This window comes from Panthera pardus, unplaced genomic scaffold (assembly GCF_024362965.1).
Source record: "Panthera pardus isolate Hobbes unplaced genomic scaffold, ASM2436296v1 HiC_scaffold_3, whole genome shotgun sequence".
In the NCBI taxonomy this organism is placed as follows: domain Eukaryota; kingdom Metazoa; phylum Chordata; class Mammalia; order Carnivora; family Felidae; genus Panthera; species Panthera pardus.
The window spans coordinates 29478761-29494169 of record NW_026526876.1 but is presented as its reverse complement, the minus strand read 5'-3'; the positions used below and the strand labels follow the sequence as shown (position 1 = coordinate 29494169).

Genomic DNA, 15409 nt, shown 5'->3' with positions numbered 1-15409 from the left:
ACAGAAAGTAGCTTAGTGATTGTCAGGGGCTGAGGGACAAAAGGGAATAGGGAGTGACTGCTAATAGATATAGGGTTTCTTTCTGGGGAGTTGAAAATGTTCTAAAATTAGAACGGTGCATCTGTGACAGATGCACAAGCATGTGAATACACTAAAAGAAAACAACTGTACATTTTAAATGGGTAAATTTTATATGTGAAGCGTCTTTCAATAAAGCTGTAAAAACAAAAATGGATGGAGCCAAGTAATACTTAATTTCTAAACAATTTCACTTTCAAAAAAAAAAAATGCTGAACCGCTTGCAAAAATGTCAAGAGAAGGCAAGCCATACTTATTTTTCCCCCTTAAGAGATTACCTCAGAGCACCAATTTGCCTTCATGTTACAGTTGCAAACTCATTACCAGCAATATACATAAGAAAAAAATGAGGTTCCCATCAAACCTGACTTACTCTAAATAATACGAGAGTGAAAAGAGGAAGACCCAACATGTCAGCAATACAATCAGTCATCTATAGGAAAACACAAACTAGAACCTCAATGAGTGAAGAGTTTAAGGAACACAAAATCCTATTACTGGAAAAGTCATCTTCAATGAGATAGGATTGGAACGTATTGATATTTTAAAAGCTCAAAACAAAAGCAACAATATTATACTCTGCCCTAAGAATTTTATAACAGATGGTTGGCAAGGCTTCTATACATGGGTAGTTCAAGAAGAAAAAATTTGGCATTGTCATCCCCAGCACTATTTGGAATATAAATAAGATACCCTGATCCACAGATCCAGGATCTGAGAGGAAGAGTATATGTTGAGCAGGAAAGTATGCTGATCAGTCAACTCATTTCCAAGCCAGGTTAATCATCTGTCCCCCTCCCGCCCCCCATAAATCAACAATTCTTTTTTGTTTGTATATGCTCCAGTATACATGTGTTTAGCATATAAGTCTATCCCCAGCAATCGTCAGACTGATTAAATGAATGCTGAACTGGCATTCAAGTTCTAGCTCTGCCACTAGGTACCTATGTGACTTTGGGGAAATGGCAGCACCGCTCTCTGTCTTGATGTAGAAAACAACAGAGCTAGACTAGTTAAATCAAGGTTTCTTTAAAAAAAATTTTTTTAATGTTTATTTATTTTTTGAGAGGGATAGAGACAGAGTGTGAGTGGGGGAGGGGCAGGTGGAAAAGGAGACAGAATTCGGAGCAGCCTCCAGGCTCTGAGCAAGCTGTCAGCACAGAGCCTGACGCTGGGCTTGAACTCACAAACTGCGAGATCATGACCTTAGCCAAAGTTGGACGCTCAACCAACCGACCCACCCAGGCGCCCCAAGATTTCTTTTTAACTCTAACACTCAATGATTCAGAAACCCGAAAACTACAAAAATAACAATAATGTGGGATTCAACAATCTATGTGTTTAACAACACAAAACTTCTTTGGGAGGGAACTGATAGAAAATTTTAAGTAACACAATAATGCTTTCCCAAAAATAATTAGAACCTACAACATATACAAATAACAAAACTTGGTTCTAAATTATAATCAGGAACAGACATATTATGACCCACTAGGAACAGAGATACAAAGCACACTAAACCAACATTCTGTAGAGTGAGGGAAAATTTTAAATGTTTATATTGAATACATTTACCTCCCTGCCTCCTCTCCTTTCTGCCCAGCCCCTTCTTGTCCTAAACACATTCATAAAAAAAATGTGCTTATCAAAAAAAATGTATTATATGGTTCCCTATTTTTGGCAAAAAAAAAAAATGTAGACTTTAGATAAAATTAACATTAAGAAGCAAATGCGTAATACAAAACAAAGAGATGGACTTTACAATACTGTCCTGAACGCAAGGGATTAAAAAATTAGGAGCTCAACCCCAATTTTTTAGAAATGTTTCTATTTTGAATCGCTAACTAGTCTGGGGGTGGGGAAGGGGAGGAAAGGGGCTAGTGGAAGAAGGAAAAAACAACTTACTCAGAATAGAAGGACAAAAAGTGAGGAAAAGCAACAAAAGATGATAAACTGTAGCTGAGCAGGAGCACTAAGACATACGGAGGCAAAACAATTAAAATCTTGCAAGAAAATGCAAAGCCACAAAGAGGTGGTTTAAATATATGAGAAACAATATGCCAAATAAAGACTGGATGGGTCACTTGATAAATAGGGTATAGACAGTGATAAAAGCAAAACAGCTGATAACTTTAATTTGCTTCACTATTTATTTACTAAGGAAGTTTTGAGGGAAAAAACCCTATTCCTAAATTACTCTTTAAGACATATAAATAACTGATAGCCTATCAAATTCATCATTAAAAAAACCAGATGCTTCCAAACTAATATATCAGATGTTAGGTAGTCATGGAATCCCAAAGCATCCTCTGCATTTTGAAACAATGTAAGTATAAAATTATAAAACTGCAGGGAAGAACTTAACTGGCCAATAGTCATGAGAGGAGTGACCTCCTATCAGCACCAGAAAGATGGAATCCAGACCTGTTTCCTTTATCGACATTTATCCAGCCCCTTCCTCAACTCCTGGCATATTTAGGCACTCAAAATATATTTGCAGAACAAAAATGAACAGAAACATGCCATCAATATAACTCCCATGTACTCAAGAGAAGGGCGCTGGCTGCGAGCTTCAAATTGACCGAGCTGGCAAACTGCTAACAGGGGATGGGACCAGAAGACACATCAGCATGAATAACCTTCTGAGGAAAAGACATCACAGCTTCTAAAAGAGGAAATCACACCATACCAGTCTACCCAAATTCTCTGAGAAGAAAGTAAGCATGTGAATATAATTCATGTGGGCTTTTATAAAAGTCTTGACAAGATTCTAAGTAAAAGGTCATTTTTTTTAAGCCTGAGTGACTCCAAAATTGTGAATATTTACCATAGACAGGTTGTGATCTAGACAGAATATTATGGGTAGATGCTGAGGCACCTCCCCAAACGAAGAAGTATAAGCACAAGACTGATCGTAGGTAGCATTTTTGGAAATGCTATATGTGATATTTTAATGAATTATATTCAAGACATGAGGAAATTCCCCATTTTGCAGATGGAATGACGAGCTCCCTGATAGTGAAATAATACAGAGCTGTAAAAATAAGGGAACGGAGAGGCGGAAAGGAGTTTTAAGTGTATCAAATGAGAAACATTTGCAAAAAACTGGGATTTATTTTCAGCTTAGAGAATACTTTGGCAAGCCTGAAAGTTGTCCAAATATCTAAAAGATCTGTCCAGCAGAAGAGAAACTAGAGCTGCAGTTCCTGTGTCGACAAAATTGGGCCCAAAGTGGAAACTGCAGAAGGAGCACATTTCAACTCAACATAAGGTCAAGCTTTCTGACCATCAGACCTAACTAAAAAGGTGATTCTTACCCTGAATTACCTCTAAGAGCCCCGTGAGATAGAGGAAGCTAAGAGACCACAGGCCAGAGAACGGCAGGTATTATTACAGCATGGACAAATGGAAAGTAAGGCACCTACAGGGAAAAAACCTAAGTTGTCCCCAAAGAATTCACGGCTTCCAGTCAAAAAAATGAATTTTTGAATAATTATAGAATGTTCCCCTAAAGATACTGTGATGTTCTGTGCAAAGGCGGAGGAAGGGATGGGGAGGGGTTGTTAAGGAAAAGACTAAAAACAGAACATATTTTCCTATCTTTCTAGCAAATAATAATTTGGCTATATCTCAAAATGTAGTTCTGACTGGTTACCATAAATCCGGAAAGGCAAAGCAATGCTAACAAGGATCCAAAGTGTAAACAGAATGACTAAGAGGCTGAAGGAGGTTTCACCAGAGATTACACCTTAAAATCAATCATCTTCAACGGAGAAACATGAAAGCCAAGGGCACTATGACCAAAATCTGAAAATGTATCAATATGGCAAATATACCAATTTATTCACCAGATCTCAGTACAATAAACTAAGCTTTTAAACTTCAAAAGGTAGTTTTTTTGTCCACAATAAATAAAAAGAAATGTGTGGAATGTGTTATCACCAAGAGGGATTTAGGGTTAAGAATACTCAAGAAGTGCATAAACTTATGTATATTAAGTCCATTCTGGGGTCCTACAGGATACAAGTGGTACCTTAAGTGAGGCCCTAAATCTCTGGGGTTAATGGCTTATAAGGTAACAATGCCTCACCTCAAAACATGTCTTGGTGACAGAATAACTGGCTAATGACCTCTGTCTAACAGACTCAGTGAGGTCTGTTGCTATAGTTCCTTTCATTCTTTTATTTATATGTGTTTTTATATTTTTCTTTATCTTTTATACATTTAGAATCCTTACATAGCTCTATATACTGAATTTTTCATTTATCACACACTCAACATTCTAAGACATTAAAAGTTTTCAAAAACAGTTTTATGGTTGTATAATCATCCATCCTTAAATATGCCATAATGTACTGATTAATCTCACTGCTCATTCAAGTTTATTCTCAGTCCTCCCCAGTATAAATAGTGCTACAATGAATACCTTTGTTCACAAATCTTTCTGTATATCTCTATTTTTCTCCCTCTTAAGGTAAATTCCTAGTAGAATAACTAAGTTAAAGGACACCTTTAGGTTTTTCGATACATGTTGCCAAAATACCTTCCAGAAAAATTGGGCCCAATGCACACTTCACTAGCAGTTTTGGAGACTGCCCCTTTACTACTATTGACAACATAGTTCAATTGCCAATTTGATAGGTTAAAAAAAAAAAACAAAACTCTATGGGGCACCTGGCTGGCTCAGTGAGTAGAGTTGTGCCTCTAGTCTTGGGGGTCATGAGTTTGAGCCCCACAGTGGGGGTAGAGTTTACTCAAAAAAAAAAAAAAAAAAAAGTGTATCATTTTAATCTGCATTCCTTTGATTACTTCAGAATAAATATGTTTCTCATATGCCTCTTGGCAGTTGTATTTCTTCCTTGTGAACTCTGACTAATTCTTTGTCAGTAAGGCTTTTCTTACTTTCCTTTGGCATAACAAACTTTGAAAACTGGTGATGCAGTCACATATCAGTGACTTCGGCTCCCCCTGCTGGCCAAAAAATTACTACATGATCAAAACCTAGATACAGGCTACAACCACAGTTGACCCTTGACCAAGAGTTTGAAGTTCGAGAATCCATTTATACATAGACTGCCTTCAATAAATATACTGGAAAAATTTTTGGAAATTTGTGACGATTTAAAAAAACTGGCAGATGAGCCACATAGTCTAGAAACATTAAAAAATAAATAAAATGTTAGGGTATATCATAAATGCATAAAATGTATATAGATACTAGTCTATTTTATCACTACCACAAAATATATATGAACTATAAAACTTAAAATTTATCAAACTTACATACACACAGACTGTACATTATCTTTTCATTTTTGATGTCTACTATTAATAATATATGTAACACCTGCAGTATTTTGTCATATAAGACAATATTGACATAGATACTGACAGATACATGATTCATCTTATAAAGAGACAATGTAAACTGATAATACTGATACAGTAAAGTACTGTAAATGTAAATGTATTTTCTCTTATGATCTTCTTAATAACATTGTATTTTCCCTGGCTTACCTTACTCTAAGAATGCAGTACAGAATACATGTAACATAGAAAATACATGTTAATGAACTGTTCATGTTATTGGTAAGGCTCCAGTCAACAGTAGGCTATTAATAAATTGTGGGGGAGTCAAAAGTTATATGTGGATGTTTGTACAGGGTTGGCGCCCCTAAGTCCTGCATTGTTCAAGAGTCAAACATATAAGCTTGTCCATATTCTGGATTGTTGCTAAAAACACAGTTTTTATACAGTGATAAAACAGTTCTGTGTCTAAACTCAACAGAGCACTGATGAAAAAGGAGGGAGGGGACACCTGATCACTAATAAAGAATTCTAATCAGTTCACTACCAAATACACTACGTGGTTGGAATATCACAAGCCTAAATAATATTCATTTTCCTATAGTTTATTCTAATAATGTGAAAACATTCTAGTTACCAGGTGACACTGGCTTGTCGGCAAATTGATCTCTTTTTCAAAAGCAAAACTAAGAAAACAAAAACACCTATGTCCCATTCAATGGAAATTTAAAACAAAAACTTCCTTGCAATTCTTATTCCAAGTTACTCAGCTGCTTACACTCAACAAGCTGGGTCCTACATCTCCAAAGGGTAAGGCCAGGGCTGGCGAATGTATGTGACTAACTCAGCTTTTTGATTGATACCCTCCTAAAGAAGTACTTCAACGGGGCAATATAGTCCTTAGACCATCCGTTCAACATACACTCACTCACCAAGTGCCATAAAAAGCAAGCTGTGATAGTAAGAGACAAGACTCAAGCCCTACTCTCAAAGGACTTGGAAGCTAGATGGGTGTGAGAAGTAAACCTACAATCACCGTACAACAGAAGTGCCAGCTATGTGCACACACACACCCAAAGGCAATGCCTGGGGACACAGGAAGCTATCAGTGTCAGCTACTATGCTGTTACTGTTATTATCATCACTGTTATTAAAGAACTGGGAGAACTAAGTCTCTACAACAGGGCAGAAGTCACTTTAAACAGAAGCAACTGCTTATGTAAAGGCCCAGGGGCAAAGGTGCAGTAAGATGCACAGAAAGAACTGCAAGCAATTCAGCACCATTGAGTTCAAGGTGCTCAGAAAGGAGACAGATGATCTGGCAGGGGCCAGATCACCAGGGCCTGGATGCTTGGCAAAAGCATTTGAATTCTACCTAGATCAGGCATATGATGAGATGATGAGATCGATATTTTATAAGGATCACACTGGCGGCAACTTGGAAGATGGAAGGCAGTCAAGTAGAATGATCATAAGGTGACAGAGGTCATGCAGGCAAAGGGTGACAATGGTCTGAACTCAGGAGAGAGAAGTGGAGGAGACTAAGAAAACATTGTGAGCTAGGATCTCAAGAACATGGTGACCATTATGCCACAAGGAGGAATCCTGACTTGGGTGACTGGGTGAATGATGGTACCACTCACAGGGACACGAAAATGGGAAGAGGTTGGACCAGGGGGGAGTAGTTGATTAGGTCTTTTTTTTTTTTTTTTTTTAAAGTAGGCCCCACGCCCAGCCAGAGCCCAATGCAGGGCTTGAACTCACAACCCTGAGATCAAGACCTGAGTTGAGATCAAGAGTCAGACCCTTAACCAAGTGAGCCACTCAGGTGCCCCTGATTAGGTCATTTGGAAGTGAACGTGGGACAGCCAAGTAGAGATGTCCAGGAGGCAGCTGCGTGTAGGGGATCAGAGATAAGAAGACCATTTAGATCTAGAAAAAACACATTTGCAAATCATCACTATATGGATGGTGAATGAGACAAAAACTGCGCTTGAAATGTCCCCGAGAAAATGCATAGGGTAAGAGGAGAGAGGGCCAAGCTAAGGCAAACAGTGATGCGAAAGAAGAAAAGAGTCCACAAAGAAAACAGAGCAGCCAGAGATGACAATGGTCCAGAAAGAGGCTGCAGTCACATCATCTGTACTTTACTCTGTGTCAAGCACCCCTCCATGTGCTTTCCATGTATTGACTCATTTCCTCCTCACAACAGTCCTCTGAGGGAGGTGCTATTATTTTTATTATTTTTCCCATTTTTCAGACGAGGTACCTGAGGCACAGAGACATTAAATAATTTTTTCAAGGTAATACAATAAGTGGAAGAGCTGAGATCTGAATCTAGGATTCTGGATCCAGAGTCCATGTCCTGTACCACTCTTCTACACTGCTTCTCAGAAATGAAGACAAGAGGCCAGGAGGGACCACCACCACCACAACCAGGGGGGACAATCCACAGCGTCAGAGACCACAAGGAGGTCTCAGAAGATGGTCGAAAGGGAGCCTCTGAATTTGGCAACAGAGATGAACACGTAAGAGAACTCACAGGTAGAATCTAGCCAAGAACCAATGGTTATAGTGTAGGGTTTTGTATTCTTAAAAAGTAAGAGACTTGAATGTATTTATAAGCTGAAGAACAGGAGCCGACAGGGCACGGGAGGCTGAAAATTGGTTGGGGAAAGAGACGACTGACAGCCAGAGGTCCCTACAAGGAGGAAGAAAACAGCTCAAGCGGCCAGAGGGGTGGGCCTAGCATGGAAAGAGGCAAAGACAGACACAGGGACAGTGGACCCGAGAGGGCTTCTTCCCTGATAGGCTTTGTGTGCTCTCTGACCCAAGAGACAAAGTCACTGGGGGAAGGGCGATTTCCTTTATAAGCAAGGCAGCTAGCTGTCTGACTTCCAAAGAAGCCCCCACAGTAAGATGCTTCCAGAATGATAATGTTAATTAAAATGTTTTATTTGATTCTTTTAGCCCTGTTTCCACTCTCATCTGGCTGCCTCACTTATCAAATTACAATCTAGGCGGAAACATTTCACAAGATGATTTCTAAGGAAGAAAAAAATCCAGCAAAAACTTAAATCACTAGGCTGTCCAGAATAAAAAGATAATTTTTTTAAAAGATAGTATTTTTCAATCTCTTCAAGTCAAGTACCTGCATAATTTTTTGAGCTTCCAGAGTTACGATGGCTACTCTTTGTCCTCCAGAGCAAACCAGTCAACAAGGCCCAGCACTGCTCTCCTACGCTCTACCTGACTTTTCTCCCCAACTCCAGCCCCTACTTCTGGTGGTCTGCCTAGGCCTCATCAGCACTCTCTGGCCTGGATGAATGGCTCTTCCTCCCATAGTCCAAACAATTACCCAACACTATGAACTCCTTCTCTTCAGGGTAGGGAGATAGGAGAAGGAATTTAGGAACCAGCCTCTGATGACAACTCACGAAGCAATTTCGTAATACGTATTTATCCAGAACAGTCCCAGAGCACCGTAAAAATCTGATAAAAGCAATGGATGCTTCCTCTCCATAAAATGCACAAAAGCAAAACCAGGCTGCCAAAAACTCGTCACTCTTCATATATTTTATCTATAGCAAAATCCTTCCAGCTATCACTAAAGATCTATTTACTTTTCCTTGGCAAATAATTTATATAAGCTTAGTTTGCCAGTATCCCAGCCTACTACAGAAAGAAAGCATTAAAATAGCGGGGAGAGCTGCTGGAGGCTAGAACAAGAACAAGGACAATAACTGCCTGACACTAAGGTAGGAGGTCATGAAAGTAGATGACAATAGACAAAAGAATATAGAAAATAACCCAAGAGCGGGATGCCCCGCTGGCTCAGCCAGAAGAGCATGCAACTCCTGATCTCAGGGTCATGAGTTCAAACCCCACGTTGGGTGTAGAGATTACTTAAAATAAAAAATAAAATAAAATTTGAAAAAGAATAACCCCCCCCCCAAAAAAAAAAAGAAAGAAAAAGAATAACCCCAGAGTATGTAATACATACACACCAGTCCACTCATACAGTATATTTTTTTGGTCTCTAAAGGCACATTATATTTTAGCCCAGTACAGTAACTGCTAGGCATAGTGAGGATGTTTCATAATTCTGGATTATTATTAAAAGATATAATTTTGTTCAAGGTGCTTACTTTAAGGAGGCAGAGAAGCATGTAACACCTTTAGAAAAATTTTCACCTCAATGTTAACTTTTTAAGTCTTAGCACTAGACGTTTCAGGAGAAGGAAATCATTAAACAAAGGTGCATACAGGCCAGTGGTGAAAAGTAAGGTTTAAAAACAAAACAGGTTGGCAGCAGCTAGATCATCAGAGGTCTATATCCTACGTTAAAAAGTTTGAACTTTACCCTAATGGCAAATAGGAGAGGAATGGAAGCAGAGGACTAACCAAATCAGTCAAGCCACAGGAGGAACTTGCTCAAGGTCTTGCTATTTCTGGGGGGACCCATTCTGTCTACCCAAAAATGACAGTTTGAAGCCAAATGTTAGAGGATAACCACGCCGGCTTCTTCAAATATGGCATCTGATTGCATAGAAAACACACAGTGAGGAGGCTGTTAATTCCACATTACTGGGTATCCTTAGCTCCCAAACACCTAGAGACAGACACATGGGCCTAAGGAAATCCCAAATATCAATTTCCACAAAGGATGAGACATGGAGAGCAAGACTGTAGTCTTGACCTTAATTTTGCAAATCAGAATTTTACTCAGTTTAAAAAAAAATAATCTAACCTTGTAAAATTTTGATTTTATATAAACCTAAAGTTTCAATGGTAACAAAAATCTATACATAATAAAGATAAATCCATGAGAAGCCTAAGGAAATAATCTACTTCTTTAAATCATGTTCCCAATTTGCACCAAAATTTTCATTTCCCATGTATAGATAGGTGTTGAGGGTCTGAGGGTCTGTCACCCATGATGAGGGACGAAAGTCTGTGGGGCTGACAAGGCTACTGGATGTTGTTATGGGTTGAACTGTGTGCCCCCAAAAGAGATTTTGGACTCCTGATGCCCACTACAGCAAAACTGGAGATAGGGTCTTTACAGAAGTGATCAAGTTAAAATGAGGCCATTGGGGTGGGCCTTAATCCAGTATGATTGTTATCCTTTTTAAAAGGAGAAATTTTAAACACAAAGACACGCACACAGGGAGAACTCTGTATAAAGACTGAAGTCATGTGGCCACAAGCCAAGGAACTACCAGAAGCTAGAAGAGGCCTGAACAGATCCTGCCCTAGTACCTTCAGAGGGAGCACGTACATCCCTGCCCTCAGACTTCTAGCCTCCAGAACTGAGACACAATACATTTCTGTTGTTTAAGCCACTTAATTTGTGGCACTTTGTTATGGCAGCCCTAGCAAACAGATGTCATAAAGAAAATTAGCAGCTCATGTTTAGTGAGCACACACCAAGTGTTTTTCTAAGAATTTTGCAACAGCAAACTCTTAGTTCTTCTGAAGTCCACCCTGGGATCTAGATACTGTAATTATACCCTTTATACAGATGAGGACACCAAGGCTCTAAGAGGTAAAGGAACTTGCCCAACATCAGCGAGAGCCCCCACTCTTACCACCAGGCTATAAGGAACTATTATTAATAATAATTATTGTAATAACAGTAGTAGTTCACTAAGTCAGATACCATGGCCTTTATAGCTATGATATACACAGCAATGTTAATATTATTTCCAATACAAAGAAAGACTCTGAATCTCAGAGAGGTTAAGAAATTGCCTAAGATCACACAGCCAGGAACATGATAGTGTATCTAACTACCAACATGAAGGAGTAAACAAAGAAAATCTTTTTACTAAAACTTTAAGAGCAAGTAAAACGTGTAAAGGCCTGACCTTCCAATTCAATACTAGAAATATACATCTATAAGCTGAAAATTCTTCAAGATCTCAGGAGAATATGTGTCCTAGATGACAGTACCCTTTGTGTATATATATCCCTTCAGCCACTGTTCAAAGGCCATCTGCTCTCTCAGCTGTGGCCCTGGCTGTTTCTCTGACTTCCAGACACAGGACGAGAAGAGATGTAAAACTGAGATACTGTTTTTGAAGGATTTTGTAAATTTTGCATTAAATTTCTTATTTTGATACAAACATCAGAAAGTATAAAAAATATAGTACAGTAGGAAGTCTCCTTCTCACCCTGTGCTCTACCTGCCCAGTTTCTAGACTTAACAGGTAACCAAAGTCACCATTTTGTTTATTCTTCTAAAGTTTTTTTAAGGGCTTACACACCGAGACAATACAAATTTTCTTTTCTCCTTTTTTCTCCTCCAAAACACATAAAGGGTAATATAGCACACATGCTATTCTGCATCTTGCTTTGATCACTTAACTATGTATCTTGGGAGACCATTCCATATCATATTGAATTATATTTTAGTTCTGCCCTTTGGTCAAGAATACTTTAATGTTTATTTATGTTTGAGACAGAGAGAGACAGAGCATGAGCAGGGAAGGGGCAGAGAGAGAGGGAGACACAGAATGTGAAGCAGGCTCCAGGCTCTGAGCTGTCAACACAGAGCCCAATGTGGGGCTGGAACTCACGGAGTGTGAGATCATGACCTGAGCTGAAGTCAGATGCTTAACCGACTGAGCCATCCAGGCGCCCCTGGTCAAGAATACTTTTTACTTGCTTCCATCATAGTTCAATCACAATTCAAACACAAGGCAACCAGCAGTCCGTAAAGCAACCTGAGGCAAGTGATGGTGGTGTCATAGCATATGCCAGGGCCCATACAGCTCTTCTCCCAGCCCCTCATCTTTTCTTTGCTCTTTTCTCCAACTTGCCCATTTTTCCTCCCCCTCCTCTCCATTCCTTTCCCATCTCACCCATGTCCCAACCCTGACCACTGGACCTAGGAACATCAAACATCATCCATAGTGCTTAGTCATGGCTAGCAGTGAAAAAGCTGTAGATCCCTGATATATACAAAGGGGTACATAATCTCCATGGGAATTTTTTTTTTTTTAACATTTATTTATCTTAGAGAGAGAGAGAGAGAGAGACAGAGCGCAAGTGGGGGAGGGGCAGGGAGAGAGACACACACACACACACAGAATCCGAAGCAGGCTCCAGGCTCTGAGGTGTCAGCACAGAGCCCGACATGGGGCTCAAACCCTCAAGCCATGAGATCATGACCTGAGCCGAAGTCAGACGCCCAAGTGACTGAGCCACCAGGCGCCCCATTTTTTTTTTTTTAAGTTTATTTAAGTTTATTTATTTTGAGAAACAGAGAGCATGTGCACGAGCTGGAGAGGGGCAGAGAGGGAGAAAGAGAGAGAGAGAGAATCCCAAGCAGGCTCCCAGCTATCAGCACAGAGCCTGAGTCGGGACTTGATCCCACAAACAGTGAGATCATGACCTGAGCCGAAAAAAAGAGCTGGCCACCCAATCAACTGAGCCACCCAGGCACCACTCCATAGTAATTTCTAATTAACAACAGTGCCTTAACCGCCTTGAGGAGTTTTTGTTTGGCATTCTTTTCCTTTAGTTATCTTTCCTTTGGTACTTTGGTTTGTGAAAAGGGTGCATATTGGCGCTATTTTCTAAATGCATGGAAACAAGCACATACTCAGGTCTAACATGTAAGTAATGCCTGATATAACTGGAGTTCATTCTGAAATATGACAATCAGAAACAAAATACATGAGCTATAAGAAACAAACATTTTGTTTCCAAAGTATACATTTTAATTAGCCGACCATTTTTTTTTTTTTTTTTTTTTTTTACTTAAAAATAAGCAGCTGTAATCTGAAAATATATCTCAGAAACATTTTAAGGACATTCACACAAAAGAGAGAGTTCTCTCTCCCTTTTTTATTTTCTATCCTTCAAATTCAATGTCATCCTCTTCTTCCCAAAAGCTGCCCTTTTTTTCCTGCCCAGATCAAACACTATAGCTTTCAAGATGGTTTGTTTTTGTTTTGTTTTAAGTAATAAAAGGAATAGGAGAATGTTAGCAAACAAATTTGTTTAGACTCAAAAGAGGTCTTCCAGTGATCAAAGAACTGGTGAGGGACATAAGATTAAGGCAGCCACACAGTAGGTAACAGGTGGTAACTCACACAGAATGGAACGCTCACTTCCATTCTGTTTGCCTGCCAAGCCAGAGGCCTTTCGTACAACTTCAGAGGTTGCTGTGGGACTATATTGTAACCCACCAGGTTCAGCGATTTAGAGTTAACATTTTAAACATCATATACATCTTCAAAACCAGGCCTCTAAGTACCTAATAGCTTAGTTAAAACTAAGGTGACTGTAAAATAAAATCTGATATATTGGGTCTCAATTTCCTTAGGTTTCTAGAGAACTGGTACCCATTCATAGCCCCTTGCCTACTTCCTGAAGATAATAGGGGCCACCAGGTCCTGGCACTAAACACTCGGTGCCAAAGAAAAATACTCTTGTACAAGGTCCTCTAATTCTCATGGGTTCAGGACTGCTGGCTGGATTCCCCATGCAACCCCTCCAACTCTACAAAGAGAATGGCTGGCAACAGTGTCACTTTGGCTTCCTTTATACTAATATAAGCACTCATTATCCAACAATAGCAGCTGGAACATAAATGAAGATGAGAATTCAGTCTACATTGACCTAAAGATTTCCCTCAGTCTAAATATTTAGTTACACAGACCGCATTATTCTCTGATTTGTCCACTGCATTAACTTGGAATTCCACAGGGGAGACCACCACACAATAGTCTCAACTACTCAACTAGGATCTAGCTCCAAAGGAAGGCAACCTGTGCCACCTGGTAAAGCTGGCAGAGGGTATCCATCATTCCTTACCTTTCTCTCTCCATCATTCCTCCCATTTTCCTCCCTACATATGTCTTAAGCTTTACCCTCTGTTTAGTCCTAACGCAAAGTCCTTTGACCACCTACGTACAAGAGATAGAAGGAACCAAGAGACTGGAGGACCATGATTATCAATGAGGGCTTTTTCATCTCAAGATCATCTAGCCACACCGCCCAAGAAACTTATCTTGTGAGATGAAACTCGACACAAAGTGCTACCCGTTTGAGAAAAATAGTGTAAATTCAAATGCACAGGACCAGGGGGCAGTAGGAGAACCCTCCAACAGAGTACGGGTAAACCAACAGGTCTTAGAAGGTTCTCATCTACTTACTATATGAAGTTTCAGAGTAAACAAATGGTTAATGACACATCTTTTGTAACACATGAATCAGCTACAGATTTGCAACAGTGGGACACACCCTAGTACCTATGACTCTAAAGTACCTGTTTGAAAGTAGACCTGGGTGTTTGACTGTCAATCCATCCTATGAGATTGGAACAGAATTTTTACAACTGTGTGTCGGTTGTCATGATTTAAAGTTAAAACGTAAACACATCATTATAATGGAAGTTAATCTGAGAACTTCCCTAATACTTTAACACCAATAATCAACAACAGTCAGTAGCCAAAGTAAGGAGTAACTAATCAGTCCTGGAAGCACACACAATAGGAGTTCTGGAAGGGAAAGGAGTGTCAGACAAGAGGGCTGAAGAGCTGCAAATTCAAGGATTTTAGAATATTCTCAATTCTAAAGAAAAATAAAATAAAATGAGAACTTTAATTTTAAAAACAACACATCTTACCTTGAGAGGCATCCAAAGAGCAGTCATAGTGTCAGAAGAGTTCAGACAATACTCAGAAATGAGCAAGAAGGGAATCTCTGTAGTCCCTCAGCCACCAAGTATGAGCAGGTAGGAAAATTTTTTGCTTCAAGAAGGTAATCTGAAAGAGAGGACTTTCAGTGAGACTAAAAACTAATCAAGAAGAAGCCAACAGTTTAAGCTATCTGGACAGAAATTCAAAGTACTATTTGCCTCACCATCCTAAAAAGATGTACAAAACACAGTCTGCTTAGAAAAGGGCAAATGTGTGTATGTATATCTCCATCTATATGCAGAAATGTATTTTACATAAAATGTGGATTAAATGTGTAACACTTTAGATAACATAAAATTGCTTATCAAATA

General features: G+C 39.3%; 1 protein-coding gene across 3 annotated transcripts in view; it reads right to left on the bottom strand.

The window, feature by feature from the left end:
* Nucleotides 1-15173, bottom strand: part of KANSL1 (KAT8 regulatory NSL complex subunit 1) — a 176779-nt gene extending 161606 nt beyond the window's left edge. For all 3 annotated transcript variants that reach the window (XM_019437465.2, XM_053892339.1, XM_053892338.1), the window contains exon 1: nucleotides 15026-15173. The gene's annotated coding sequence lies outside the window, so the exon portion shown is untranslated. The remainder of the gene's footprint in view (nucleotides 1-15025) is intronic.
* Between the last annotated feature and the right edge of the window lie 236 nt (nucleotides 15174-15409).